Source organism: Microcaecilia unicolor, chromosome 1 (genome assembly GCF_901765095.1).
Source record: "Microcaecilia unicolor chromosome 1, aMicUni1.1, whole genome shotgun sequence".
Taxonomy (NCBI): Eukaryota; Metazoa; Chordata; class Amphibia; order Gymnophiona; family Siphonopidae; genus Microcaecilia; species Microcaecilia unicolor.
The window spans coordinates 293,590,973-293,597,884 of NC_044031.1; positions in this window are offsets into that span (position 1 = coordinate 293,590,973).

Consider the following 6,912-nt stretch of genomic DNA (forward strand, 5'->3'; position numbering starts at 1 on the left):
AACTATGTGACTTAGAATTTACGTGCATCACGTTATAGAATATGCTTAGACAGTTCTGCATATAAATTCAAATTAATGCCAATTAGTGTACATAATTGCTTGCTAAGTGGCAGTTATTGGTGCTGAATGGCTTGTTAAGTAATTAAGAACTTGTAGAGGTTGAGCGCGGACTATTAAGCTTCACTGCAGCAGGGTGGGGGAACGCCTTAAAGACTGCGACTATCCTATGCCCTTAGATGCTGCATGTTTCAAAGTAGAATCGGTGGGACCATTGGACGCCACTATATGTGGGGATCACAGATCAAAAAGACGATTCAGAAGTGGACCACCATTTCATAAGCTAAGTGCCCATACAATTTGAGAATGAACTATTTTTGATCTCCATCAATTAAGAGTTGGAAGGAAATACAGCACATTAATCGTTCAGAAGACAGGAGAAAAAAAACTATAGGAGAGAGTATCTCCATAGTACACATGTTAGGTATTTTAGGTGTTTTAGTATGTGCTATATTATGGACAGAGTGAATGAGAGAATTGATATTTTAAAGTATGATATTTAGTTTGTGGTTCACGTTGAAAAAAGAGCACATGATGGTTTTTGCTCACTTAAGATAAAAACAAAAAAGTTGTGGAGTAGTTCAATGATTGAGACACTTATCCACCCCTAGGGACAAAAATCGCCTTGGTGTAGTCTCGTTTGGGTGAGTTTATACTCTGAGATCACTCCACCATCACATTAATTATTATTACAACTTGCTGGTGTTGATTTACATTATTGTCGTTCTCTCAATTACTCCCTCCTTGTTTAGACCCTGGTTCAGGGGCGTAACCAGACAATTGATTTTGGGTGGGCCTAGGCAAGAAGTGGGTGGGCACCACGTGCTCTACTCCACCAGCACCAAAAAAATATCTCAGATGGCGAGAAAATGCTTTCCATCTTGGCGTACCATCAGGGGGAAGTCTTCAGCTGATAGCTGGTGGAGATCCCAAGCTCTACCACTAAACATGTGCTACTGTTGGGTGGGCCTGAGCCCTAAGTGGGTGGGCCCTGGCTCACCCAGGCCCACCTGTGGCTACGCCACTGCCCTGGTTTGTTACATACTTTAGGTATACCAATCAACATTTGCAACTGCTAATATTCTATAACTTTTGCATGCTGTTTATCAACATGCCCATGACCCACCCATGCTTCATCCATGTGTATGCTCCCTTACAGTTACAAATTAAAGCACTTAGGTTCTACCTTATGGAACAGAGTCAACTGCATGTACATGCCACACTGCCAATTATTGGTGCCAATGATGCACACAAGTGTCTTGCATTCCTAAGGGCCTGTTTACAGAATTACCCCATTTCCTTTTTTGTTCTCAAAAGAGTTACATTCCATTTGACATTTAATTTTCTGGTGATCATAGGTGCAAAATAGCCTTTCCAAAACAATCAACTGAAGGGTTCATAATGATCATAATTTGCCATTGTTGATGTATAGCTCAAAATTTAAAATATATATTTAGGCTAGTAAAAATTTGCATATTGATTGCTTGAAATCCAATACTTACAACAATTGATCTAGTTAACTTAGGGGTCCTTTTACTAAGCTGCATTAGGCACTAACGTATGCCTAACAGCAAAAAATGGAGTACAGTGGGAGGTACTCAGGCATCCTGCAGTAACTTGGAAATCTGCATGTGTTAGCAGCACACTAAATAATTTCTCTAATTTTTTGAGGAGGCATGTCAAGGGCAAAGAGTAGCATTCCTGTGCTAACCTGTTAGGTCATCTACATTACCATATGCTAACTGGTTAGTGCACGGATACTTCAGGAGCCCTTACTACCTACAAAATGAGTGACGGTAAGTGATCACATAGTAATTTTTATAAATTGCAGCATGATACTGGCAACATTAGTACATGGCCATTAATGCAAAAATATAAAATAAAAGCCTTTTCAATGGCCATGGTAAAAATGGCCTTAGCATGTGGGGAAGACCTATATAAGGGCATGTTATAGCCTATTTTTACTGCAGCTTTGTCCTTTAGGGACTTAACCAGATAAATTGTTAGTTTTGTATTTCTTTGCTCATTGGCTGTTTAAATTTTAATTGGGAAACTCAATACCTGGCCAAATGTTGATTTATTACAATAAGGAAAATGTGGAAGCATTCCGGGAGAGAGTGAAAACTTAAACCAGCCAGCACTGATATTCGGTGCTAGGTGGTTAAAGTTACCACTTATGTCAGACTGAATAAATAACACATCTACATTAACTAGATACAAATAGTGAAGGAGTGGCCTAGTGGTTAGGGTGGTGGACTTTGGTCCTGAGGAACTGAGTTCAATTCCCACTTCAAGCACAGGCAGCTCCTTGTGACTCTGGGCAAGTCACTTAACTCTCCATTTCCCCAGGTACAAATAAGTACCTGTACACAATATGTAAGCCGCATTGAGCCTGCCATGAGTGGGAAAGCACGGGGTACAAATGTAATAAAAATATCCAGTTAACTTTAACTGGTCATGTTCAGTGGCTCCCACGTAACTGAATATCTCTCTGAATATTCAATCACAGTTAACTAGACATCCAGTTAACTCTAGTTGGAGAAGGCACCACTGAATGTTGACCCTTATCTCTTTATCCGAAGCTAAAAACATTCAGGGGTCCTTTTACTAAGGTGTGCTGAAAAATGGCCTGTGGCAGTGTAGGCGCTGGTTTTGGGCATGTGCTGAATCATTTTTAGCACCTGTAAAAAATGCCTTTTTTAAAAATTTTTGCCAAACAAAGACATGCAGCAAAATGAAAATTGATGCAAGTCCATTTTGGGTCTGAGACCTTACCGCCATCCATTGACCTAGCAGTAAAGTCTCATGCAGTAACCGGGAGGTAATGACCTACACGTGTCAAATGCCACTCGGTGTGCGTCCGATACATGCAACCGAAAATAAAAATTATTTTCGGATGCATGTATCGGACACAAGCCAAAAATGAAATTACTGCAAGAGCCACACAGTAGCCGGGCAGTAACTCCATTTTGGCACGAGTTGGGCGCACATAGATGCTTACGCGGCTTAGTAAAAGGGGTAACATATACAGTAGTGCTCTCTGCAAACATATAGTTCAGTTTTCCAGGTGCATGTTGTCAAAGAGAATTGATTTGTCCTGATTATCCACCATTTACAAGTTTGGAGACTAATGCTTGAGTTGCATGGGTTTGTCTTTGCTATCTTGCTAACTAGGTCAATAATAAACTGCAATGTGATTACTGTGAATTCTTCTGTGGGAATGCCACCTTGGTCAGACCTTCTTTTTCCTTGCTATAAGGAATTATTATTTTATTTATTTATTATTATTTGTTACATTTGTATCCCACATTTTCCCACCTATTTGCAGGCTCAATGTGGCTTACATTGTACCGTAGAGGCGTTTGCCATCTCCGATAGAGAACAAATACTACTACTACTACTATTTAACATTTCTAAAATGCTACCAGGGTTACGCAGCACTGTACAATCTAACAAAGAAGGACAGTCCCTGCTCAAAGGAGCTTACAATCTAAAGGACAAAAAAGTGCAGTCAATCAAATTGGGGTGCAGTCTAGATTTCCTGGATAGAGGTACAATGGTTAGGTGCCGAAAGCGACATTGAAGAGGTGGGCTTTGAGCAAGGATTTGAAGATGGGCAGGGAGGGGGCCTGGCGTATGGGCTCAGGGAGTTTATTCCAAGCATAGGGTGAGGCGAGGCAGAAAGAGTAGAGCCTGGAGTTGGCGGTGGTGGAGAAGGGTACTGAGAGGAGGGATTTGTCCTGTGAGCGGAGGTTACGGGTAGGAGCGTAAGGGGAGATGAGGGTAGAGAGATATTGAGGGGCTGCAGATTGAGTGCATTTGTAGGTTAGTAGGAGATGCTTGAACTGTATGTGGTACCTGATTGGAAGCCAGTGAAGTGACTTGAGGAGAGGGGTGATATGAGCATATCAGTCTAGGCAGAAGATAAGACGGGCAGCAGAGTTCTGAATGGATTGAAGGGGGGATAGATGGTTAAGTGGGAGGCCAGTGAGGAGTAGGTTGCAGTAGTCAAGGCGAGAGGTGATGAGAGAGTGAATGAGAGTTCGGGTGGTGTGCTCGGAGAGGAAAGAAGCGACAGGTCTTGGCTGTCTGCTGGATATGGGCAGAGAAGGAGAGGGAGGAGTCGAAGATGACTCCGAGGTTGCAGGCAGATGAGACGGGGAGGATGAGGGTGTTGTTGACTGAAATAGAGAGTGGAGGGAGAGGAGAAGTGGGTTTGGGTGGAAAGACAATGAGCTCGGTCTTGGCCATGTTCAGTTTCAGGTGGCGGTTGGATATCCAGGCAGCAATGTGGTCAGATAAGGTTCATGTGTTAGAGACACATTGGGGAATCGTATAGGGGAAGAGTTATGCATACTCTATTACAAGCTTTGGTTTCATTGTGTTGCAGGGTTTAGGCACTTAAGTTGGGTCGATGGGGGTATGCCTTTTTGAACAGGTTGGTTTTTAGTGATGTCTGGAAGTTTAGGTGGCCGTACATTGTTTTCACGTCTTTTGGTAGTGCGTTCCACAGTTGTGTGCTTATGTAGGAGAAACTGGATGCATAAGTTGATTTGTATTTGAGTCCTTTGCAGCTTGAGTAGTGGAGATTTAGGTATGTTTGTGATGATCCGATTGAGTTTCTTGTTGGTAGGTCTATGAGGTCTGTCATGTAGCCCGGGGCTTCACCGTAGATAATTTTATGGATCAGGGTGCCGATTTTGAAAGCAATAAGTTATTTGATTGGTAGCCAGTGTAGTTTTTCTCTGAGGGGTTTGGCGCTTTCAAATCGCGTTTTTCCAAATAGTCTGGCTACTGTGTTTTGGGCGGTCTGAAGTTTCTTTATGATTTGTTCTTTGCATCCCGCATAGATTCCATTGCAGTAGTCTGCATGGCTTAGTACCATTGATTGTATCAAGCTATGAAATGTTTTCCTCGGGTAGAATGGTTTGACGCTTTTGAATTTCCACATTGACTGGTACATTTTCTTAGTGTAAAGTTAATTTGGCTCTCAAATGTAAGGTTACGGTCGATAGTAATGCCAAGGATTTTCAGGCTGTCTGAGATACAGAGGGTGTAGTCTGGGGTGTTTATATTAGTGGGTTTGTTCGTATTATATTGGGATGAGAGGATGAGACAGTGTGTTTTATCTGTATTGAGTTTTAGTTGGAATGCATTTTCCCATGACTTCATGATGTTTAGGCTGAGATTGATTTCATCGGTGATTTCTGTGAGGTCATGTTTGTAAGGTATGTATATTGTGACGTCATCTGCATAGATGAATGGGTTGAGGCCTTGGTTGGATAAGGACTTGGCTAGTGGTGTCACCATTAGGTTGAAGAGGATCGGTGATAGTGGTGACCCTTGAGGTACTCCGCAGTGGGCTTTCCACGGTGATGATATGTTTGAATTTGATTTCACTTGGTATGTCCTGGTGGTTAGGAAACCCTTGATCCAACTAAGTATGTTTCCACCAATACTGAAGTAATCTAGGAGTCTTAGTAGTATATTATGGTTTACCATGTCAAATGCAGTAGACATGTCGAATTGAAGGAGAAATATGCTTTTACCTGTTGCTATTTCCTGCTTGAATTTGACCAGGAGTGTAATGTAATCCACCTACAATCTATTATACCTGAATATCCATCTTTTTATGAATCTACTTATGTATTTTTTTTTCATTGCCCACAGAGAAAGCACAAATTGATTCTGAAGCTTTCAGAAGTCCTAAGTGTTTTACAGCAAATAACCCATCACATTGATGTAAAGCTGGAAATGTCTTCCACAAGTTTGCTTACAGTGTCTAAGTGTAATCAAAACTGACAGCTTAGTATGCTAGAAAGGCTGCAAATAACTGTTGCACTGTGAAATCTCTATCTTCCTGTAAATCTCTGCTATTATGTCTTCCACTTTTTTTAACTAATCACACAAAGTTTAATAGATTATAGTTTAAGGCCACATGCATTAAATGGCTTCTTTCTACTAATTAATATGTAGCTCACCACATATTTGTTCTACTGCACTTAAGGTTATCTTATGAGTTTATCTGATCATATACGTGAGTAATCACTGTAAATATAATGCATTTATTCAAGTAGAAAGTATTTATTTCAACTATATTTTGGCCTCTGGAGTGCAAATACCAGAGATAAAAATGCACAGCTATTTTTGTAAAAGCGTGCATTCAGTAGTTATAGTTATAGTCCTCCTTTTGACAACAGAGAAGCGGGGAATTGAGGTTCCGTGCATTTATATTAAAGAAAGATTTAAACTGCTTGAGAGAAGATCCTGGCAGACCAGGAAAGTCGTGTATTAGAGGGCGATACCATGGGCCATTAGCACATACAAATTATTCAGAATTAATGGTACATATTAGCTACAGTTAAACAATTTGTAGGTGCATATTTTGCAATAAAGTGTGTAATTTTATAAACCTTATGTGGCAAATAAACATGTAGAAATTATTTCTATAGGTATATTTGAAGACTGTGCATTGCATGTCATTTTGTAAGAGAGATAACATATATGTTCATAGACCAGAATGCAGAGAAGCCTCAGCCTAAAAAAAAGGGGGTGCTTATTATTATTAATTATTATTGAATTTACTGTAATTTGCTCATTATGTATCATTCATGGTGTTTTGGATTTTAGTTTGACTGAGTTAAATATACATATGGGGTAATACCTGTCACATTTATACATAGCTTTTAATATTCTCTCTCTATAGATAGATAGATAGATAGATAGATAGATAGATAGATAGATAGATAGATAGATAGATAGATAGATAGATAGATAGATAGATAGATATGCCCATACATTGGCTTATATTATACATGATCCCCACCTCCATTCCCAATCCCTATGATGAAACAT